Genomic DNA, 14,137 nt, shown 5'->3' with positions numbered 1-14,137 from the left:
ATGAGATCTAGGGGAATAACACTTACACAAAAAACGAAAAGCGACGAAAATTATGGACATAAAGACCCGAAAAGTCATCCCTTTTCTGAGTGTAAAAGGTGGAAAGAGGCAAGCCGCGAAATCCAGAGAAAGATGGCAACAAGTGAAATAATGATGTAAAGCGAAGAAAGTTGTATCAGAGTAACAAAGCAATCAAGAGGTTATACGAACCATGTTGGCAACATTTAGGTGTCAACTATGGCCAGGCGATACCTAAACAGGTCGAAAGGGAAGAAAGGATTTTTTAGTAGGTACCCCCCCCCCCCCGCATAGGGCCAATAGGGTAGCCTATAAAAGATTTCCCAAACCAAAGTTTATTAGAATATTCATTCATTGTGTATCGATTTAGATTTAGATTAGATGTTTCATTTGGAAAGTTTATATTGAATTGTTTATTTTACTTAAAGTATAACGCTTGCATCATAAATAAAGCAGACGATGTATTACTTGCATTTAATAGTATTTCTTGATTTAAAGGTGTAATTCAGGTAACGTATCGATTTTGAGCTAGATGAGATCTTTAAAATTGGCGCAAATTTTCTTATCATAAATTTAATCAAATTAAGTTTTGGATACCACATTATTTAGTTACCACATAATACATAATAGATATTTACACAGGAAAAGCAAAGAAAGGTAAGTTTTATGCAACAAGATTATAAACTAAGAAGCATCGGGTAAGTAAAAAAATCATCATTGGGGTTACAAACGTAGGAGTCACATTGTGAAACGTCACACGCTCCTCCTCCGTTTGAAATGTATCAGTTTTTAATGAACTTTATAAACGTTAGATTTCCATAGCGTTTCAGAACCTATCATCCCTCAATGGTACCTTCTCCGCCCTCTTGCTGCACTCGAAATCAAGTGTTCGGTCGATGTGAAACAACAGCGGGTAAAAAAGTACAATATATAGGACGGAGGACTGCCAGAGTTGATAAAACGGGAGGTAGAACCAATACTAATGATCCCCGTAGAAAGGTGGGGTGTAAGACCAGAGTAACATGTGACTTTGCGTAAATTACGAAAAAAATTACTCAGCAGCTGGACCGTGCCAGGATGACCTTAAGAAAAAATGATTGCATCGAGTGTCCTCAACCGCCGCCATGCAACGAAGGGTCGTGGGGAAATTTTCGAATGAAAATCGTACAAAGTAGGTAGTCGAAATGCTAATAAAAATGTTTACAACCGTAGAGTGGAAGTGCGGACAACAAGTATCAATGAAATTACAAATTTCTTTCCTATCGCTCCCCTCACAGCTCTATCCTTCATGAGAGAGGTCCATTAGATTTGTACTTCTTCCTCTGGTCGTTCGCTGATGATGACAGCTTGGCTGTTAAAACGCGTCAAGTTTGGTTGTAAAGTAATGTAATGATAAAAAAATTTTTACACAAAGAAACACCTGCAAATTTTATCAACAAGCTCATGCTCCTCCCGCGAACTTCTGCGTCTGATGTAAAGTAGATACGTCAACTGTGAGGGGTCCACTGCCACAATCGTGACCACTCGACATTGAAGTAGAACTGGGCTTCGTGTTCTCCACGGTTATTGAGACTATGAAGGAAAGTCTGGACAAGGAGGACGAAGGTAAGTACCTTTTCCTTCCCCAAAAAACGACTCTATTATGTCTATTTGAGTTTTGTATAGAATGGGTCTTTCGAAAAAACGCTTTCTTTCTGAAATATCAGACAAAAACTGAAAGTGCCAACAAAACAAAATTCCGGTCCACATTTTTGCCTGCAAACTACAAATTCGTGTTCAGTGACTCAAACATCATACAGGGCGAGAAAATAAAAACTACAGCGAAACCTTCCACTGAGAATCCAATGCCTTAGCATACTTGTTTCTTGGTGTTCTTGTTACAGAACTCGTTACAGAATTTGTTACGTTCACGGCCACAAGAGTTACCAATGCCTTCATTTTTGGAAGACCTAAAAAATAACTGTGAGCAAATGTTAAATGTTACCATCAGTGTGCGTGTTCACTCTAAAAGATGATTTTGATTTTCCCTGTATTCCAGGGAATGTTTAAAAAATGTCGTCCTTAATTATGGATCTACAAGTCATGCAGAGCTTTTTATCAAGAACGTTTTTTTTGTGTTTTTACACTTGTATGAAACTTTTTAGGACACACAGTATATCCTTTGCCTCGTACCATTCGGTAATGAGAGTAATTTACATCTTGCTAGAGAAATATGAATGAGAAATTGGTTTTTAACAACACACACTTAAGAAAGAATGGAAATTGCTTCGTACTGTTGCATTCTTTAAATGCTTAAGCAATGAACTATTAGTCATGCACATACGCAGTCATACTAAAAAAATGTGAAATTCCTTTTCTACGGAGTTTAACAAAATTAAAAATGGTGTACCATTTCCATATCACTATCGCACGATAAGATCAATGAAATTCTAACAACTTGGTCTCTATTATCTTAAAATAGAAAAGTAACACCGCCAATCCGTCAGATGAAGCGCTCTGCTAAAATAATTTAATTGGTGTAGACCACACAGAACTCTTAGTTGCTTCCGAATGATTAAAAGTGTTGCGATCGAATAGATAAATAGCCGGTTTAGGAAAAAATAGCGCCATTATGTTTAGTAAATCACTCAACGTAAGTGATTTGAGCACAAAGAGGAAAAAACTAATTAATTTTCGATTTTTACTATTGTTAACTGGCCAAATTGGAGTAAGTACCTAAGCGTGTCTTAGCAGAGAATGGCCAGGGGCCATGGCGTTTAAAAAATTTACCTCTTACGTGAACAATGTAATCAAAAATCAACGGGCAGGTATTAGAAACACTTTCGTGATTAAAATCATCAAGCACAATAAAAATATGCAAATATTTGGAGAAATAATATGTTATAAAGTGCTTGATTGACTGTTTAATGATTACAACATTTTTCTTACATTATTGGTTATATTTTTAATATGGCATTAGACGTTTAATCTATTTCTCCTTGATACCCAGACATAACAAATTTGTTATTTAATTACAATTGCATACTGGAGATTGCATGTTTACTATAACAATATTGCCCAATCCCTCTACTAATTTACATATCAAACTGTACGTTAGAAAGACTTGATGGACGACTTACATACCTACCAATCGTATAAATTAGCCATATTGAGCGGATTTTAGACGTGTAATTTTCCAAATGTATTAGGGTGGAGGAAGTGCACTTATAGAATCAATTAATAATAGCTACTTTCTCTGTGGGAACTCGTAAATATTGCAAGTACTTCCTTTGACATGCCCAAAATTACAACTATACCTACGTGAACTCGAACCGTCGTCGTTTAAAATACGCACTAATTTTAATCATACCTCGAGCAATCCAACTAATAAAAACCTGTACCCGTATGTGGTACAAAGACCGCCTGTACTGTACTGTTAGACCAATTATTTTTTACTTATCTGATTTATGAGTAGAATAATAATGCAAACATGTTATCCACCGGTAGTAAATTGAGGGTCTTACAAAACAAAAAAAATATACCTATAATTCGTTTCGATACATGTCTAATGAGAAGAACTATAAACTTCTATAACGATTGCAAAATGAATTTTTCGGTTACTAATTATCACGCTGTGATTCAAATGTGGAATCTCTTAAAAGCTCGCTTAATGGAAAATCAATCGATTTTCGATAGTTCTGAGAGTACCCGGGCATTCCAATAAGGCCAACCGTTTTGATAAATTGTAATTAATCCTACTAATCTAAAATTAATCTTTTAAACTGTGAATAACGAACAAGTAATTAGTAACTTCGTTAGTATCTTTGTTAATTGGCGTGACACTAAGAGGTGGTGCAAAGAAGAAACAACCTTCCACCGTAAAATGTACTGCCAGAGTGCAGTAGGTATTTGATTTTAAATTTTGTTTGTTTGATGCGGTATATATTAAAATTTAGTTAGGGTTGTAAATTGTACTGATTAGATTTACCTAGTAGGTTACGGGAAAGTAGTGTTCTCTGCGCATACGTAAAGAAAAGGAAAAGCTGTCAATTGTCCCGAGCAGACATCCTAAGAAGAAAAATATTTTGGCAACCTTAAAAAACAATTCAGTGTGCCTTTTTTAAGCAATGCATAAAGAAAGCCATATACGCGTTGGATGTTCACGGCATCTGGTGGTGACCGATACTTCCTAAAGGCGTCGTAGTGAAGCCTCGGCTTAGAAAGCCGCGTGGTTATAGTAGTTTTGTCGTAGTGAATGAAGCTTCAACTCAAAGAATAAAGAATTAAATTGTGTAAACGTCATGCAGACGTTTTTTCTGTCTAAACACCAAAAATTATGACGGGACACCGTGTATATGAGAATAATTCAATTTATTAATTGTAAATATGGGGGATTATCTTCGAATAAACACAAAGTTGCTTTATTGTATTTGAATTTGTATCTCAGTGTTGTTTTTCCTTTTCAAGTTGTTTGTAATTGCGTAATATTATATTGTTTATTATGTTATAGCTTTTGTAATTTATTCAACTTCGGTAAGATGCTTTAAGTTACACAAATCTTGTCAAGTTTGCGTTATTTGGGAAAAGTATCTGCTCGTTTGCGAAATTTAATTAACGCACGTGTTCTTATCCCTGTTAGAAGATGCAGGTGTGGGGACGCGTTTCTTTGAAGCTGGCGTTAACAAGTCAAACATTGCTACCGTCTGAGCAGCCTCCGAATATTTCGCATCTTATCTACCAAGATCCAGTGTAATTTAAAAAAAAAAGTGAAATTTCCTCAAGCTGTCAGTGAATGTTTGTGTTTCACGACCAGATTATTTAGGTTCTTAAAAAGAACCGTAAGTAATACAAGATTTATTTTATTTTTAATTATCGCCTGCCTGTGTACGGGGTATTATGTTCAAATAAGCTTTGTAAACGTTCCTTTCTTGCAACGATGTTGTTTTAATTGTTTCATGTGCTTCGCAATAAATTTGTTGTCATTTTTATGTTATTAATTACGTGTTTATTCGAATCGTTTGTGCGCCTCAGATAGAGTCTTCACTCTTCACGTCAGATTTTTCTATTCGTGGCCGAGATTTATTTCAGATGTTAAATCAACAGTTGTGTAATACACTCCTTGGAGTTTTCGGAAGTTGATCGTGGCCACCGAGTGTCTCAAATTGAGAATTTTTAAGCCAATATTAGGATTTTTCTTTGTACGAGATGCCGGATGTGTACTAGGAGAGATTATAAAATAATGTTTCAGTTTTAATTTGATTTGAACTAGCTGAACAGGTGTTTTGTGGGTGGCGTCGTGACGGCGCGCCATTGCACACAGCCATACCGAACGGTTGAAAAATTACAGAGGAAGGGGGGGGGGGGGGGCGTACTTTGTATCCTCACTGCGTTATAATTCTACTAACTTAATTCTATTTTAACAGTAGTTTGTTAACACGTCACACACATTTGACGTTTCCGTGGGGAAAAAGAGACGCGTTACAATCCGGTTTCATCAACGTGTGGGCTACGATGATAGAGATATTCATCTGCGCCAAAGAAACACCAAAAAAAGAACACGAAAGAAAATCTGACGAAAACTTAAGGATGAAGAAAAAACACATGAAACTCAAAGGAGTACGAAAGAATTAGAAAGAAGCACGGGAGACAATGGATAAAAAACCGGTTCTCAACAACACAAGAATTTATAACGGCTAAGTAGAAACCGAGGTAGAAACAGAAAGAGAAACAGAGGGCTCAGTGAGAGCAACTTCGGATCAACGTACATGAAGGAATGCAAGAAACTAAGTTCAAGATTCAAGAAGAGAAGGTAAAATTTAATACATGTTAGGAGAGAGTATGTGACCCGTAGGAAGAACGTTAAACCAAAGCAGTAAGGAGATTGAACACCAACATGAAGAGAGGGTAAATATCGTAGTGGGGAAACTGGAGGCGAATGTCGAGTTACAAGGAGAATCACTAGTCTTGAAGCGACATCGATACGTAAATTAAAAGCAAAATTTGAAGAAAAGAATAGCAACGACGATCCTCCAAAGCTTTTCATCAAAAATCAAAAACCTCGACGAGATTACTCCCAATAATAATCCAACCAATTTTATGCAGAAGTTATTGGGAAGTTATATACAAAATTGTGAAACTAGCCTTCAAAGAGTTTCTCAAAGCTAGAGTAGGTGGACCAATTTTTTAGCTTGAGGAAGATTTATTGAGGTAATATTGTTCGGCAAATATCCAAGATAAAATCCCACTCAGACTGGTGACTCCCAGAAGATCTACGTGGATCACGTGTCTTATTGAGACAGAGAAACGGAGTATCTCGAGCCATCCATAGGGGTGAAGCAATTGGTCCCTATAATCAACCAAAGAAGTGGAAGTATTCAATAATTAGTGCATTAGGGATGATCTAATTTTTCGTTAGGAGGTACTACCTCTAATAATATACTATGAGAACAGGCCAGATAATCAGAAGCAAAAAGGCAGGAACAAAGAAGATAAATAAACACAGTGAGAAACTCAAAAAGCGGTATCTATGCACCTCGATACCAGTAATCATATACTCGTAGGACTGGTTCTGGACCAGTTCAAGGTCGGTCGCCAACCTTTGGTGACCTTGGAAAGTAAGCCAAAGTAAATTCAAAGGTCAATTGTCACGTGGAGGTGACCTTGGACCGTAAGTTAAGGTAAAGCTCAAAGATTATCCAAATGATCGATTTCCATACTAGAGGTTTGTTCAAACACATCAATAGTATATAACCTCAGGGTCCATGTTAGGTGGAATCAGGTGCCGTCAAAGTTATCTCAATCTCTTCCTGACGAAGACTTTCTAAACTAAATAGAAGTAGAATTAGAAATTACGTCACCAATCAAAGTCCAAAGGTTGCTCGCTGTTAAAAGTGCAAAAGTTGGTCGCCGTTCAAAGTCCAAAACTTCCTTCACCGTTCCGACGTTGCTTACCAACTACCAAGGTGATAATGACGTGTAAGATCAAGGAGAAATTAAAAGTTTCTCACCCCTCCTTTCACAACTGGATGTTAAAGGCAGAAGTGGATCAAAATTCAAAGGTGAATTCAGATTTGTTTAATGACCACATTCTTTTTTTGGTGTCATATTTTACAAGTCGGCAAAGGTCAATAACGCTAAGGTTATGTACTAATGGTATGTCTTTGAACTAACCCCTAGTCTAGAAACGATCATTTGGATTAATGAAAGCTGAAGTGACCTTTGAATGTCACCTTAATCTACTCCCCAATGTCACTTCCAGAAGTAAGGGAGCGGGGAGAGGGAGGAGGCCGACCTTTGAACTTCACTTTGAGTTACCACTAGTTGCAACAAGCTTGGGCTTCACCTCCACATATTTCCCAGGGCGCGATCGATATTTGACCTACCGTCTAAGGTCACTTCCAAGTGACAGGTGACCGTTGAACTTCATTTTGGCCTACTTTCCAAGGTCGCCAAAAAGTGGCGAGCGACCTTGAACTGGTTCACAACCGGCCCTATATGATTTCTGATACGACACAGTAACAAAGTCAAAAGAATCGCGTCCGATGGGGGTGGGTCGGATTCGTCACATCAGGGAAACGAAAGCAGCTCCACTGATTCAATATCAGAGGCAGGAGCGACTAAATCATATGGCATTTGCGAAATTGTTTTTAAAGAAATTGCAGAATACAGCCTTCGAGTGAAGAAGAAATTTTAAATAGCTAAGACAACCAGAGAGCTTTAGTTTATCGTCCCCTTGTAAGTTTGAATGGAGTGTAATAGCGTAGGCGGTACAACTGAATATCGAGGTAAACGCTGCACTTTGTGACAAAAGCATGAAACTCGGTACACATGTTTATTAGGCCCAAATAAAACTTTTGACCCGCAGCACCCACCGAAATTTTCGTGTGGGTTCAAAATTTGAACACTTTTGTTCAAAAGGGTGTTCAAGATTTTAAACCTGTAAAAATTCACGAATTTCGGCATTCTAGGGATCGTTTTTGAATTATTTAGGGTCGCTGGTGCTAATGGCGGCATTAAAAAAGTTGTATATCTGACCCTTAGGCCCCAAATTTGGAGTATTTTCAAAATAATGGTTAAATTTTGAATTTGATAGTTTTAACCCTGCGTATATTTCGGATGTCGATTGCAGCTAATTTGGACGTGCACTACATGCTAGAAATGATATATTGACGTTAAAACAGTTTCTGGTGTGTAAATAGGCCGTTAATCGTTCAATAATTTGTTCAAATTTTGGAAATTCTATACTTGCAGGATTTTGCCGTTCTTGGTGTCGTTTCCACATAATTTGTGGTTGCTGATGCTGATTTTGTATTCAGAAAACAGATGCGACTCATAGTTAGGCCCTTTTCATACTATTTTACCTATTAAGAGATAATGTTCGGTGCAGTCGTACCTTTGTTGTCCCGGATTGCAACAACTATTGAATGACAAAGAAAGACGAAAGAGACGAGCATTTCATTAAGATTCGGAAATGGACATGTTCTCTGACGGGGTATGCCACCTATGCTTCCATTATTGCCCTCCCGTCATCGCTTGTTGGGAAATCTGTACTTCCAATCAGTCTTGAGCTCACTCCAGGACAAGTAACATCTTGCAGCGAGCTAGTTCCGTCCGAATCGTGCCCCTGGAAATGAGGAATTGCAACGATACCGTGAAACGCAATCGATCGCGACGCAGTGCCTGGGCGTGTCCTGAAGTCGCCGAGGCAGCCCCCAAAGTCCAGCAGACGGCGGGCGATACGATTAGGCCGCGAGTCACAGTGCGTTTTAGGCCCTGCGCGTCGCTGTAGGAAATCTGCGCGTCGCTGTAGGAAATCTGCGCGCATACTGAGAGACCGTTAGGTACCACCATGACCTGACCAGCCGGAAGCTGGTTCTGATTCCCTATGCAAACACGCTAGAGGCCGGTTATCTGGTACAACAACTCAACGAAGGGAAGAGGATTAAAGCTGCTTTCATTCATATCAAAACAAAGTGGCACAAAGCCTGTGCATCGAAGTTCCAAGGGGCTAAATTGGATCCACTTTTACTCAAAGTTCAGTCTTCTACCAGTGCTATTGATGTACCTGAAGAGGCACTCGAAGACTGGCGGTCAGAATCAGCTTTTGGCTGGTCAGGTTATGGTGGTAACGGTCTCTTAATATGCGGTTAGAGTTCCTACAGCGACGCACAGGGCCTAAAACGCCTATGACTCGCGGCCTAATAGTATCGCCCGCCGTCTGATGGACTTTGGGGGCTGCCTCGGCGACTTCTGGGAACACCTAGGCACTGCGTCGCGATCGATGGCGTTTCACGGTATCGTTGCGATATCCTCACTTCAAAGAAAGGGCATCGCCAGAGGAGGCAGGGAAGGGAAGCTGCCCCCGTCTAGAGATTAAAAAAAGTAGCAAAATGCAAAGCAACCAAAGTGTCTTGGTTTTCTTGACCGATAATTCCTTATTACAATTATTGTGGTTGTAGAGGTAAGACAGTAAAACAGTAAAAGTTTATGTGCTCTGCACTATACCTACAGTTAATAATTTTTTTATCCTTCGTATGTCAACTTGCCTATCTCTGGGCCATCAGCTGGCGACACTCTTGCTTCAAGGGGCACAAGTGGGACGGAACTTGCTCGCTGCGTGATGTTACTTGTCGTGGAGTGAGCTCAACACTGACTGGAAGTACAGATTTCCCAACAAACGATGCCGGGAGGGCAATAATGGAAGCATAGGCGGCATATCCCATCAGAGAACATGTCCACTTCCGAATCTTAATGAAATGCCCGTTTCTTTCGTCTTTCTTTGTCATTCAATAGTTGTTGCAATCCGGGGCAACAAGGGTATAACTGCGCCGAACATTCTCTTTTAATAGGTAAAATAGTATGAAAAGGGCCTAACTATGAGTCGCATCTGTTTTCTGAATACAAAATCAGCATCAGCAACCAGAAATTATAGGGAAACGACACCAAGAACGGCAAAATCCTTCAAGTATGGAATTTCCAAATTTTGAATAAATTATTGAACGATTAACGGCCTATTTACACACCAGAAACTGTTTTAACTTCAATATAACATTTCTAACGTGTAGTGCACGTCCAAATTAGCTGGAATCGACATCCGAAACATCACGCAGGGTTAAAATTATCAAATTCAAAATTTAACCATTATTTTGAAAATACTCCAAATTTGGAGCCTAAGGGTCAGATATGCAACTTTTTTAATGCCGCCATTGGCACCAGCGACCCTAAGTCATTCAAAAACGACCCCTAGAATGCCGAAGTTCGTCAATTTTTACAGGTTTAAAATCTTGAACACCCTTTTGATCAAAAGTGTTCAAATTTTGAACCCACACGAAAATTTCGGTGGGTGCTGCGGGTCAAAAGTTTTATTTGGACCTAATGAACACGTGTACCCAGTTTCATGCTTTTGTCACAAAATGCAGCGAAAAAATGTGTACCGCCTACGCTATAACGACCACTGTTCGTCAACGGCGAAGTGTGTGAAAGAATTCGAGAGAGAAGTAAAAAATGGAAAAGCAAATTATAGAAGAGGAGAAAAGATCGATGCAAAAAAAATCGCGAGAGAAAAGATAAGATTTAAAAGTAATTTAGAATAGTGGAAATCCAGGAAAAAAGCGAAGCAATCATCAATTTGAATATTAAGGATCTAATCCAGTTCCTAGGACAGGATATGCCAACTCAAATGTACTTTGCAACTAGTTTAGAACAAGATCGAATTTCAATAATAACAAATTAAACAATGCGCTGGATGGTGAGAGGAATCCCTCGTAACCTATGAAGAATAGGGAAAATAGTATATTGAAAGACAAGTGTTACAATGCCGAAAACATTTGTACAAAATCATCATTGTGACACCGAAATAGAAAAAAATATTTTTTCTATTTCGGTGTCACAATGATGATTTTGTACAACTGTTTTCGACCGAAAACAGTTGTACAAAGACAGTGATTATAGTCGTTTTTTTTGGTAACTCATCTCTTAAGTTGGCAGTTACTATTTAGTACAAGTAGGTACTTCGTTGGGTACTTCCATGTTTGAACTTCAAAATGTCAGTCTTACTACGCTGCCAACCTAAAACTTAACGGCATAAAAAGTGTTCCCAACATAAAACATGTTAGTTCTAATGTTCCCTATAGTTTCTGATAATGATTTTTTTAATTAAATTAAAGCACCGAAATAGAAAAAATAGTATGAAAAACGCGTGTTACAATGCTTTATTGTAATACTCCTATCTTGCGGACACTCGTGGCTACGCTTCGCGTCGCCACTCGTGCCACAAGATAGTCGTATTACAATAGGTCGCATTGTAACACTTGTCTTTCAATATACTATTTTCTCCAACCGATTTCGTGAGTCATCGGTATCACCATGGTAACTGTACAAAAAGTGGTTACTTTTTGGACTAGTTCTAAAAGTAATTTTACCTTGAATGTTAAACAATAAAAAAATTACAAATAGTTACGTCATTCAACATGACACGAGATGTTCCAGTATGAAAAACGTATATTTCTAGGTTTTAATCAATGCTTAACTCTTTTAAAATACGCAAGAGTAATTCTATTGTAATACAAATCTATCCCAACCAGGACCATAATGGAACAAAGTGAGGTTAAAGCTTAATTCCTGTAAATATACGATCCTTTGAAATGTCGAGATAGGACCGTGTCAATGTTGAACTAAAAGTCATTCGCCATCTGGCGCGTCGTCTAGCAACACTTCCTTGTCCCGAAAACGCGCATTTTTCGTACTTATGAAACAAATAACTTATTATATGCCACAAAACACACAACCTGTATAAGTGTATACATCTTTCAAGGGCTGAATAACAAAACTTTAATTCTGCTATTAAAGTACTCTTATCGATAGGTATCTATAATAATCTGTGAAAATCATGTTGGGCTGGATTATTTCACTTGATTTGCCGATGTTCCCGATGGATCCCGAAGAGAACGACACAGACTGAAATTAGCGTAAAGGTAACACACGATCGAAACAGTTTCTAATTACTTTAACTAAAACCATTGGAGATATGATTGTTAATTGTAGATAGTACCAACTGTTGTTATTCTTATATATCAATTTTATTCTAATTAAATTGATTTTTCGATTTATGACTTTACCGTCTCGCCAAAATGGGCGCACCTTAGGGATTGCTTCGTCTGAAGATGGGAAGTTATATCGGCGATTAATCTTTCTGCATTATTTAAATAGATACGGCATTAGAAATTTAAAGTAGTTTCAAATAAATTAAGATCGGAACGTACGCTGAAAAAACTTTGTTAATAATGCCGAACAAAAACTATTGACTACCGCTGCTTTATATAATATAGCCGACGCTATGTAATGAATACTTTATAGCCCATGTAATTCTATGCTCTCTCTACTTTTAAAGGACTTGTTCATTAAATTCGTTGGAATGTGGTATTTCGGCGTATATTGACCACATAATCATTGCCTCTTGAAGATCTGTTTATTGCGTTTTATCTGTTAAAACTTTCCTCGGTCTAGTTCTTTACCGAATCGTATAGGTAGGTACGTTTAATTTCAGCGAGGCGGGTGCGGTTCGGATTAGGCGAGGTAGGAAGATTCGTATTTCTTGACACAGCGACATCGTCACTTTTGCGCAATTTAGATACGCCCTTTAATTAATTGAATTAAATTCTTAATTAAATGACACTTTCCGGCTTCAGTAGATCGATTATGGAGCGTTTTTATGGACCTTTGTGTGTCGTTACATTTTGACCTTTTACAGTAAAACAAAAAAAGGATTTAAAAAGTTGGTACTTTCAATTATCTATTAAACAGGTGCGTCAGTTTTTTGGTGTGGATTACCGGACGTTAGTAATTAGCAGGTTTATTACTGATTCAAGGAGCGCTTACAAAAAAGTTATGATTTACACTTTCTTATACGTGTTTACGCAATTATCAGTAATGGTATTCTTCTTTTTTACTAACACATGAAGTAGTTAGCAATAAATTTGCTAAATTACGAAATTACATTGGCATCCATATTCTGAAAAATAATGGCAATCCCGTCACAGTTGGATGATTATTTACTGCCACATTCTATTCGTATTTTTCACAGGTTTCATAGACTTTTTTTTACAAAATTTTTTATTCATTCTAAGTGAAAATGACAAATGTTACAACGGTTCCGAACATTTTCGCTTCGTTCCACTTTCTACAAATCACTGTTCATTTTATACACTGTGTTCAAGATAGGGAAGTCTATCATGGGGATTTCCGAAACCATATGTCAATAGAAAATCAGATCAATCAGAAAACTTCGATTACTTTCGAAGATATGCCAGAAAAACCGAAATTTGCCGATTTCGTTTTTATTTTTTTCTGGTTTTATTTGAACAGATATAAAAAAATAAAAAGCACTTACTCATTGCCACATTTTGAGCTCTACAAGACACCGTTGAGAAATTCTCAATGCATCATCTTTAACTTTATTTCTTTATATGGTTCGTAAAAAAAGTACACACTGTATTGAGTAGTTTTATTAGGAATACAAAGTATTACGACACGCACAAACAACATAAGTTGGAAACTGTTGGTTCCAACAGGATGGTGCACCTGCGCATAACGCCCTATTAATAATAAAATAGCAAATATGTCCGATAGGTATTCTCTCGGTAAGAAGAACTCATACCGTGAAGATCAAAGAAGTAAGTGACAGATTTTGATGAGCATTAAATTTGGTTTGGGTAAGTAGTCTTTGGGAAAGTTAGGGTGCAATTTTAGATTTAAGGTGTTTTTTAAAAACGTTGCCACGTGTGTTTACGAGTAAAATTTGAATCTCTTGTTAAGTTGCTCAAGCCGAGCGATTACTTGTAAAATAAAAATGTTGTGAAGTGATTGTGAAAATGAAGCAACTCCATCTCAACATTTTGTACTTTTGTATGGATCACACTGGGCAACCAGGTGCTTTGGACAGCAATGCATTCACATAATTTTCATAATTTTCTGAACCCTCAGCGATATCGGGTCAATATATGATCAATGGAATGTAAATTAAAAATGGTTATATACAATTTTAAATATTTTTAAGACACAAGACTAGATTGTCAATGAATAGAATCAATAGAAGGGCTTCCCTAAACTCCTTTTGTAGCATATGTATTTTTACCACTTTTTT

The 14,137-nt window shown here is 37.6% G+C and overlaps 1 protein-coding gene across 9 annotated transcripts in view; it reads right to left on the bottom strand.

Annotated features, from left to right (window-relative positions):
- LOC116170264 (voltage-dependent L-type calcium channel subunit beta-2) overlaps positions 1 to 14,137 on the bottom strand; it is a 272,421-nt gene that overhangs the window by 111,907 nt on the left and 146,377 nt on the right. The gene's annotated exons all lie outside the window — the stretch shown is intronic.

This window comes from Photinus pyralis, unplaced genomic scaffold (genome assembly GCF_008802855.1).
Source record: "Photinus pyralis isolate 1611_PpyrPB1 unplaced genomic scaffold, Ppyr1.3 Ppyr1.4_LG5, whole genome shotgun sequence".
Classification (NCBI taxonomy): domain Eukaryota; kingdom Metazoa; phylum Arthropoda; class Insecta; order Coleoptera; family Lampyridae; genus Photinus; species Photinus pyralis.
Note: the sequence above shows the minus strand (reverse complement) of the source record. Positions and strands in the feature narration are given on the sequence as shown.